Here is an 11221-nt window from a genome sequence, read left to right as displayed (position 1 = left end):
GATCACTGTACTTGAACTTCAGCAAGCCAAGTACAACCTCTTTCTACTGCATATTTTTCAGCTTCTATACATTAACATGATCAATATGTTTGTGCTAGATTTCTACATCTCGAACTACTCCATTATCATGGGCAAAATAGCTGCCTTTAATTTTGGGATAGATGCATCCAAAGTAAACATTCTACCATCTCTCTTGCCTTTGGCAATCAATTTATAGCCATTGCCATATTCTTCAATAAAACAACCATCCCTGTTGAATCTGACCCAACCAACAATAAATTCTCAATAATAGAATGTGCATGTAGTACATCATGTAGGCTCTTCTTTTTGCCATCAAGCATGAACAATGGAACCACACTTGTATGTTGAATATCATGCTGTGTATTATCACCAATACATACAAATCCATGAGACCCTACTAACTCATCAAACCATTTGCCATGAGGAGTCATATGATTGGATGCTCCTGAGTCTATGTATCATTTCTCATTTTTGCCTTGCTTAGGCGTATTCTTTGATACATGTTGCATAGCAAACAGTCTATCTCCTAGTCATCCTGAGTACCACTGGAAGATGCATAATGTCCATATTGTCTACCTTTTGCCTTTATATCAGCTTGCGTTTTATAACAATCCTTCGCAATATGCCCATATCTCCTGCAATAATGACACTCTTTATCCTTGTTAGACTGCTTATGCGAGTACCCACGAGCCACCTCTGCCTCTAAGTGATCTCCCCTTGCCTCCAAAGGCTCCAGATCCTCGTTGTCCTTGCATATTTGAGCTATGCCAAGCATTTTTCTACTGCTATCCATGTGTATTTCGAGTGTCTCCTCAACCCCGAAAAGCTCCACAAGCTCTACCACCTCTAGCTCACTAACTAGAGTAAAAGCCAGTGTCTCTGCCTTGAGATGTGCTTGAACCCGTATTTAAGACAACTTTACTTATTCATGTAGCAGGAGTGCAAGTAACTCATCCCAATTAGGGGATCTTTTCTCACAAAAATTGATGTATCAAATGCCTTATACTCGTTGCCTAACCCATTCAATGTCACTGCAATCATATCATCCTTTGAAACATGCCTAAGCTTTTTGGAATGTGTACAAGATGAAAATTTTATATAAAGATAGAGAACAAAAAGCAAAGGGCCCTTCTCTTGGTTTTGTAAAAGACTTAATTGAGAGAAGAGGAGGGTCACATCCAAGCTTTTGGAATTTAGTTTGTGTTTGTCGAACTTTCACAATCCTGATGCTTAAGGCTCGATGTATCACCACAACTTAATAGAGGTATGAAGATTGTGTGAAGTTATTTTTTCAAACTCGCATTCTTTACTTTGTTTTTGTTTGAAACTGTAGATGCTCTACATTTTGAATATTCTCAATGTGTTAGAAGCTACATGAGAGGCATAGTAGTTGTTTATTTTGGAACGGGTTTACTGGAGTTTGGTCATGAATTGTCACGACAGTCTAGTTGAGTTGAGCAAAGTCAATCACTTTACTAGCACTCCTTGTCGTCTTGTTCTCAGGTTATGTGCGAGGATTCTCTTTAAACACCACCCATGAAACAGCACTATGGTTTGTGATATTTACTATGACCCTATCCACCAGGTCTAGACTTAGACATATTTTGCTATGGGTCTTTATCACGACAGTCATAACTAAACTAGATGAATCTTAGAAGATAAATTGATTGATAGTTTAGTGTAGACAATAGAAGGCCTTAAATACCTTGAATAGTCCATGCTCAAGTACTTGGACTATGTCATTTTTCCAATACAGTGTCATGTCGACTCTAAACAAATCTCTTTCGCTAGATAAGTTGAATAGATACATGTGTGGTAGTTCGTTGTAGCAGCTTCTCCTGTGAGGATGTGAGACATATCGTTAGCCATGTAGTGTTGCATCCCTTTACATACCACCATGCATAAGTCAAATTCATGTGTCCTGTAGCACAAGGTATTGCCAAAATTTCGTTATAGCAAACATCATGGCCAAACCCTCTCTCTCCATTGTTGAGTAATTTATTATCATCTCAATGAGTTGTTTGCTAGCAAAGCTCACTGGGTAATCTAGGTTGTGTTCACCAAGCTGGCACAACATAGCTCCTACAGCGAATTTCGAAGCGTCAATATGCACATGGAATGTGAGTGTCCAATTTGGGGCTCGTAGAATTGGTACAGTGATCAGAGCCTTTTTCAGTTCATCATATGTGCATTGGCATTCCTCCGTCCATTTTCGAATATGATCAACAGCTTGTATAGAGGTCTAGCAATCAATGCATAGTTCAACACAAACGACCAATAAAACCCTGTATGGCCTAAGAAGCATTGAACGCCCTTGTAATCAGTTAGGGTAGAAGATTGACAATGACCCTGACCTTCGAGAAGTCTGTGGCAATGTCGTTCTTCGACCCTACGTGCCCTAGGATGAATCCGTGTTTTACCCAAAACTGGCACTTCAAGGGGTTCAACAAGAGACGATATAGTCAACACTATTCAAAGACCACTTTGAGTTAGTCTAAGTGTTCCCTCCAAGTAGACTGAACACACAAGTTATCCACGAAGACATCTAACTCCTTCCTAAGCATATCCTTGAATATAGTGTATATAAGTCATTGAAAGGTAGCTGGCACGTTAGTCAACCCAAAGGGCATGACTATGTAGGCAAAGACACCCCACTTAGTGGAAAATGCGATCTTATGTCTATCATTAGGATGCACTTGCACCTAATTGTATCCAGAGAAGCCGTTCAAAAAAGTGTAGGCCTCTTTGTCAGCCATTCTCTCGAGCATGTGCTTGGTGTATGGCAATGAATAGCTATCTCTCTTCGTAGCAGTGTTTATCTTCTTGTAATTGATGCACACTCTTATCTTTCCATTCTTCTTCAATACAATGACTATGAGTGAAACCTTGTCCGTGTGCTCAATTTTGTAGATGAATCTTTCTCTCATTAACTTGTCAATTTCTTCCTTGACGACGTGGGCATCATGGGATACAGTCGTTGCTTGACCGACGTTACATCAAGTGTCATGGGTATGTTGTGAGTCACTACACTCGGGTCTACCCCTTTGAGCTCTTCTAGGGACCAAGCAAGGACGTATATATACTCTCGTAAGAGAGCAATGAGACTTGCTTCCTCTTTCTCAATCAATTCATCAGCTATAAAGATAAGTCAGAGTGACTCCTCTTCCTTGGCTAAATTGACCTCCTTGACCTTGGCTGGTCCTTTGATTGGTTCGCTTGCTTGCCCTTATCTTTTGGCTCCCAGCAAGGTTACTATCCTGTCTTTTTTTTTTTCGTGAATCGCTTTGGTAGGCCTTGCGGTTTTTGTCACTCTTCTTCCTACGTATCCTTAGGTAGCTTATGTTATTTCTCCCTTAACTGTCGGCGCCTTAGGTGGACAGGTAGGTTCCCCTTGGTGCATCTAGTATTGGAAGGTCGAGGCACCTCACGATCACTATTTGAGATGACTTCTAACTTAGAATCAAACTCTCCACATTCACTAGAAGAGGGGGTCTCTCCTAGTGGTCGCAACTCAGAAGGTGAGTCCATTCTCAGCAATGGTGTGACACTTGGTTGGGCTAGGCTTGCCTACTCGTAGTCAGATGCGCCTATGTGCTCCAACCAGGTTCAATCACAATCCATGCACATGACTCCTCTCTCTAACCTAAAGGCATTCTGCTTGCATGGTCTGGAGTCATCTGGTATTTGTTTGATTACACGTCCCCCATTGTCGTATTCTATAGTTTCTATTTTCCCTTCACTCTCATCTACTAAAGGAACAACAATCTTCATATTCATCATCAGAGCTATCTTTGTCTGACCGCTCCATCATCTCTTCTTATTGGTCAGGGACTAAGGCCCAATTGTACATCAAGTTTAAATAGTGCACCTTGGACCATCGCCACTTAGGCTTGTCCAAGAGATCTTGGAGTGGCTTGAGATTCGTTGTCGAATTACCAGCCAACTTGTCAATCAGATATCCTAGGATCTCAAGGAGCTCTCATCTATTGTTCAAGACTTGGAATGTGACAAGGTTGGGTCTTACGCATAGGCTTCCAACCATCATGTAGACTAGTACTGAGGCTATGTCCTTGGGCTTGCCAATTGTCTTGATGGCTTGTTCCTACTCCTCATTGTCCGAGAACGGTAGGTCGATGGTAGCAAGAACATGCATCGAGTCTCAGTCATCCTCAGGACACGGGATATATCTGGTTAAGGGCCTGTAGGATTTCCTAATTTGGTTGTCACCCTTCAGCATGGTGGATATGGCATCTAGGTCAACTGGTGTAGTCTTCCAGGTGTCAATCTCTACCCTTACAGCCTTCATTCAATTGCCTAGGAAGATGAGACAGTTGCCCCAGTCTTCTATGACTCTCGTGTTGCGCATCCAAGGTCAACCTAGCAAGATGTCAAAGTCCACTCCCTTCATGATTATAAAGTCAACAGAGAATTGGACTCCTGTGATGCTCACTGGCTAATTCTTTAACACGTCAAATGGTCTCACCTTCATTCCATTAGCCAGTGTGATGTTGAACCTAGCAATCTCGACAGGTGGATTACCCCAAGTTTGGAGTACCACATGGCTTAGCACACTAACTCCCACTCATGTGTCTACGATTCCTTTCTTGTGACATCTCCAAGAGTTAAGATCGGCAGGACTGCATGCATCTCTATGCCTTCCCAGAAAGCATTGACATACAAGGACTTAGGCACGAAGTGCAATGTCAAGCTCGGTATTTTCATTTCTGTATTGTGCTCGTGTAAGTCAGCGGCAGCTTGCTCATTTGATTCTTCGACCCACTGTTTCAGCTCTTGTCATAGCGTTGGATGCTGCCTAAGCAAGTCTCCTAAGCGTAGAGTCACAGGGGTGGTCACTAATGTATCAAGGAGGTCGCTAGCTGCTTGCCTCTCTCCTAAATCCACGGTTCTTGGCCAATGGCCTTGACTAATTTGCTGGCCATAGCATTTAGACTTTGTCAAAACACCATTGCTTGTGGTGTAGCCACATCCCTTGATTTTGGTCATGGGGGTGAGACCAGCGTGCTTATGCTTGAGAGATCATCAACCTCGTCTTCTAGTATGGGCTCAGCATCTTTGAGATGCTCTTGGGCTTTCTTCACCCACTCCTTCACTTTCTCGATGGCTTCGAGTTGGTGCTTCGGGTTGGGATACTCCCCGACCTTGGCACTTCCCTTTTTAGCCGTCTTTGGAGCTAATGTTTCTGCCTCTGTGTGTCAGTGACTTTCTTTCCAGCAAGCAATGTCGTGGCACTTTCAGTTTTGAGCATAACCTTAGCATCTGGTCTCTTCTTCCTCCGTCTCTAGCTCTTCTTTCCGATTGAGGTTGCATCGAGATTGCTAGGCCCTGGCAATGATATGTTTGCCTGCTTTGTCTGTGCACGGATGATGACATGCAATGGGATAGGTGTGGCCTCCCCATCGAGTGTCTCGACACACCGAATAACCCCAATGGGACCGATGGCTTGTCTGCCGAACTAGAGGATGGCTTTCATCTAGGGCAATCGACAAAGAGATGAGTGATTCCACACTCAACACATCTTAGATCAAACCTGTCTCTATTTCCTTGCTCCCTCTTGGGTCAGTGTGAAGAAACGTGTCTTGGGTGACCGCAAGTCCAACATACAATTGTTGGCTCTCCGGTCTGCCCTCCTAGGACTCCGCCTCTCCCTTTACCTAACGCCATCACCATTACTGGTCGGTAATCCATAAGGATTGTATTTCCTTCTTCATCATACGATACGTAAGGGTGTACATAAGGCTCTTTGTTGTTCAACTCCTCCACATAGTGGACTAGAGTGTCACTCGGTGGATGGGTTACGTGTCCGGGTGGCCTAGGGATACTTGTAGGGTTCATCTCCATCCTAGGGATGGTTGGCTTAGTGTCATTAGGTGATGGGAGGGCCAATGGGGCTCCCCTTCCAAAGAAGTTAGATGGCCTATTCGCAAGGTAGGGTTGACCATAAGGCTGCACGTATGGGAGTCTCCGAGGTAATTGACAATGCATGGCATCATGGCCGAACCTACCGCAATTAGCGCAAGGTCATGACCTAGGGTCCTGACACTTGCCATTGGCAAGTGGTTTTCGCCACAATACACGTATTGGACATGTGGATGCGTTGGTCATCTCATCATCTCCTGCAATTTGACTATGTCCATCGTGAGCATTCGATCATGACTTTTACGAAAATCAATTCCCATTTGGCTATGTCCATCATGAGGATTCGATCATGGCTTTTACGAAAATCAATTCCCATTTGGCTATGTCCATCTTCATCTATGCTAGCTCTTGTCCTGAATCAGTGCCCTTCCCTTTATCCTGAGCACCTAGGCATGATCTCTCGGTTGGTGTTGAAGCTCTCTCGAAATTCCTAGTGTTGGACTCTTCTCGATTCGAGCTCCTGGAGCTTCTCTCCTTGAGTTGGTCATCCACTCTAATAGCTTCCTCAAAGACCCTTGCCAGCACGTCTCGCTACAAGCTTGAGTTGCCTACCAAAGCTTTGTAGAGCTCTTCACTTTGTATTCCATTAATGAACAATGTGGATACCGCTCTTTCGGTAGGTCTCTCACCCATAGGGATTCTCTTGAAAAGGCTCGTCACATGGGTCATGTAATCTCAGATATCTCTCTCTCTCTGCTTGGCATTCATGAGTTGCACTAGTAGGTTATCGGAGTACCCTGGTTCCAGAGAATCTCTTAATGAAGAGATTTTTCACGCCATTGAAATTGGCTTGCTCAGCAACATCTAAACTCATGTACCAAGTCCTACCCTTATCACCTAAGCACAGAAAGCTTGCAAGCGTTGAGTGAGATCAGTAAGGCCATTGGCTTCACAAACCTACTCAAACTACTCTACAAAGCTATACAGATCGTCGTTTGGCTGGTATTTGTCTAGTTGCTTTGCTACTATGGGAATTTTCGATTAGCTCTTAGAGCCTTAGCTGACTCCTAACCCTGCCAATAGCGATGTTACTAATGCTACATCACTCTGCTCTGTTGTCGTGTTATCTAGCAGTCGCTTCGTCATCAGAAGCTCGCTCATTGTGAGGTCTCCTTCTAGCGCTCTCTCATTCTCTATTCGATTTCTGCCTGCTAGGGCTAGCACTCTCTAGATCTCTTGCATTTCCATGCTCTAGTGCAAGCTTCTAGTCTGTTGATCCTGGTTGTAAGTGATTATGCCTTACACAGCTTGGCATGCTAGTTTCCTCTCCTCCTCAAGGTCCTCTATGATGTCCTCTACAGGTTTGCCCCAATGTTCTAATCGGGTTTGAGTGTCATACTTGCTCACTAATTGTTGGATTGCCTCAAGAAAGTCTCCTAGGTCAAGTTCTTTGTCTCATTTACGATCTGAGCTACCCTCTTCCATGTCTAAGATTTTCTATTTTTCCAAGTTGTCAATCAAATTGATGAGATCATGTAGATCCACTTTCCCGATAGTGTCGGTCCTTGTTGCTATGTCTGGCTTGTCAGTTGTGTTCTTTGCTTGGTCCTACACTTGGGGACTCGATCACCCATCTATGTCTTGGGATCTTCTCTTACTGGTGGGTTCTTTCAAGTTTTTATGTTTGAGTGAGTTCCTTGTTAATTACAAACAGTCCTCAACTTACCTTCACTCTGTGTGTATATGTGTACTCTTTTCCGTGCATTGTCCCCAATTAGGCTTTTAGCTTTTCTTAAGTGTGTTTCAAGTGCCGGAAATCAAAGTGAGTGAGAAAACAAAGTGTCTAAGTGGCTCTTGCACTCTCATTCCTAGGTTTGGCCTGATAGGCTTGTATGTTCGATTTCTGGCCATCCCGACGGTTTATAGGGTTTTTGCTACACCTTCCGCTCACTCAAGATTCATTTAGGGGTTTACGACTCCGCTTGATGCTGCTAATGGGTTGGGTCGCTAGATAGTTGACTAGCGTTGCCTCTACATTTGTGTCTTACTGATTATTCTATTCCTTGCGCAAAAAATGTGTTTCAAGTGTCTGTATGGCCTTTGAAGGTTCGTACAGTCTGGGTTTAGGTGGGTCTGGTCCAAAATTTAAAAATTTTGGGAAAAATCGAATTCGGCCCAACAGGTCCAAATTGGAGGGGCTGAGTGTATAACAGATGGGCCGAATGGTCCAGGACTGAGTGGGACTGGGCTGAATTAGGACGTCCGAATTACACGTGGCACAAGTGGGCTGAGGCCAAATATGGGGTTCGGATGATCCGAATGATTGGTGGGTCGAATGGCCAAGGGCCAAGTGGTTGATGTGTCCGAGGCCAAGTGACCAAATGGGACTGGGCCGATGAGGCCAAGGACAAGTGGCCGAGGGCCAAAATGCCAAAAAATTTGACGAACTGATGGATTCACTACAAGGAAATCATCAAGCACTTCCAAATCATATCTATGAATGAAGAAAAAGGGTTGGATATACCTGTAGTGGGCAACGAACTCGTCGGCGGCAAGTTCAAAGTGAATCCTCTCTCTCTCTCTCTCTCTCTCTCTCTCTCTCTCTCTCTCTCTCTCTCTCTCTCTCTCTCTCTCTCTCTCTCTCTCTCTCTCTCTCTCTCTCTCTCTGCTATTAAACCCCTTCCCGGCAAACGTCTTGCCACTCCTAATCACTCACTTGTCGACCTTAATCCCCTTGAGTACTCTTTTTTCCCCGTTTTTCTTGATTTATGCACTATTTGGGTTTGTTTTACAATAGCAAATTCTATGCTTTTCCAATCCAATTTCTTAATCCTAACCTACTCTAAATGCAACAAGAATTGAAAGCAAAGTACTGAAACGATTTTTCCTACTCTCCTAATCATCGAACCACCAAAATAACCAAAATACTTGTTGTGAAGATTAATAACCTAAAACTTCCTACCCATCTCAAGCTCCGGTTCGGAGATGAAACCCTTACTTTGATGCTTGATTTGAAGCGCGCAACCACTCAAGCTTAAATCCGTTGGTTTCCGCAACGGAACCAAAGCTCATGCTCAACCGCCAAGACCCACGAACCGCTTATTCCTTCAAGCATTTCAAGCAAGCACTAATGGCTATCTCTCACATAGCCGACGCGCTATCCCTCTCTACGAGTGTAATGAGCTTACCTTGATGCCTAATTGAGTTGTTTCCTCTCTCAAGCACTCCGATAGCTCCACGATTCGTGATGCAAGCTCAAGTATCCTCAAGCCTCTTCCTCCAAGCTCCATCCTCCATAGCCACGTACGAGACGAAAGAAGAGAATAAAAGAGAAGAGAGGAGATGGTGGAGGGCTTCACCTCCAAGATCCCTCACCCTCACACACTCACTCCCTCACTCACTCATACTCCCTTCCTCAAGCACTCACAAGTAAGCAAGCAAGAGACGAGGAGAGAAGAAGAAGAGTTCACTTTGCCACACACCAAAGAATGAGCTTCTCATTTACTTTTTGAGTTTATATATAAAACCCTAAATCCATTTTGGGCAATCATCCCCTTATCCCCTTTTTACATAGCCGATCTTATTTCCCATTGTCCTCCTATCTTCTTAGCTTCCTTTTTACCACCCATCTACCTTTACAATTTGCACTGGAGGGAGCCGGGTGCTCTTTTACAAAAAGTTTCTCGCGCTCTTTTACAAAAAGTTTTAGGGGCGCCTTGCATTTAAAAATGTGCTTCTGCCTTTAACTTAGCTTGCGCTTTTCTACCTTTTTCGCTTTCTTATTGTGCTGAGGTTAACACTTGATCTCTTTTGTTTTCTACAATTTTACTACATGGCCAAACACATTACAATTAAGACATTCTGAACACCCTTGATTATCCCTTTGATGCAATTTCCTCAAGGATTGAACATTTGGAATGTCTTTATCCATTGCTATAGACCTATCTCATTCTTTGTGTGTTATTATAGGTCTACTTTGTTACTTATATGTTGTTATACGTCGAAGATTGAACATCTTGAATGTTTATATCCATTGTTATAGATATATCTTGTTAGTTATGTGTTGTTTGAAAATCAATCATATTTAATGTATTATTATCCATTAATATAGGTCTATCTTGTTGTTTGTGTTGTTTGAAAATCGATCATAATGTATTTTTTCTATTATTTATGTGATTTGTATTCTCATGCAAAGTTTTTTGGCCTTGGTCTTCAACACTAATATGTGATATCATGACCTAAATATGATCAAAGAAAGTGCAATATCATTGCTTTTGACATAGTTCGAACTATTCTAAGCAATGGTTAGTTATATTTTATTGCAAATTGTGTGTCAAGCTAATTCTCTAATTGCATGCAGCTATTAAATTGTTGACATTTCATTTCCACTACATTGTAGTGAGAGTATTCTTCAATTAATTTACTTTTAATACAATACTTACTTAATTTAGAAGACTATGTTTGTTGTGTGTAAACTAGGTGGTTACAATACATTCTAAGATTGTCCAAATCCCATGTGATTTATGGTTGTATCGACAAGTAAAGGCTTTTGGATATGCATGATGATCAAAAGGAAGATTTATTTTGATTGTGGCTTATTGGTTAGCTTGTAGGAAAGCAAGGATTGGTTAGTGTTACTTACTTGTATCATCAATGTATTTAAAAGAGAGAATTAGTCACTCTTGAATATAAATGTGATTATATTCTTCCATTTTTTCATTAAACCCTTCCATATTTTTGACATCATACTTATTTATAACCTCTCTTTTTTTGCTAAATCTAATATTTTTCTTTTTTTAAATTTTGAAATTACTTTTGAATGTAAGATGCATATTCTATGTAAGTCATGTTTTTTTTTAAAATACAAATCTATATATTAAGGATTATCCTATAATTAAGGGGTCATTCTTCAAATTTTTTCCATATTGACAGTCATTTTAATCGAGGTTTTTTATCATAAAATAACTTACATTATATTTTAATCTTATGAAATTGGAATTATGTTTACGATCTTATAGTGCATGTTGTGTCTACAATACGTGGCCTGGAGCAAAGCTATTGTGTGTGTGAGAATGTGCATTGGTTTGCTTTAACGGCATGTCATAACCTTGCCAACCCTCATCTAAATGACCCCATTCGAGTGACTCTGTGGCAAGACTAATGCCACGTATTCATTTGGCTACGCGGCATTGTGGGTGGCAAGGCTTTTAAAAAGGTTCTGAACGGTGCACATGGCTACAAAGACTAAAATCAAAATTTTCAGTCACAATCCACTTCAAGGAGCCATCAGCACAAAAAGAAATAGATAGCAAGGCACTATTGG

The sequence above is a fragment of the Lygodium microphyllum genome, chromosome 2 (genome assembly GCF_053477565.2).
Source record: "Lygodium microphyllum isolate KBCC chromosome 2, Lygodium_microphyllum_v1.1.10, whole genome shotgun sequence".
Classification (NCBI taxonomy): Eukaryota; Viridiplantae; Streptophyta; class Polypodiopsida; order Schizaeales; family Lygodiaceae; genus Lygodium; species Lygodium microphyllum.
The sequence above is the reverse complement of the archived record's forward strand: the minus strand, read 5'-3'. Positions refer to the sequence as shown.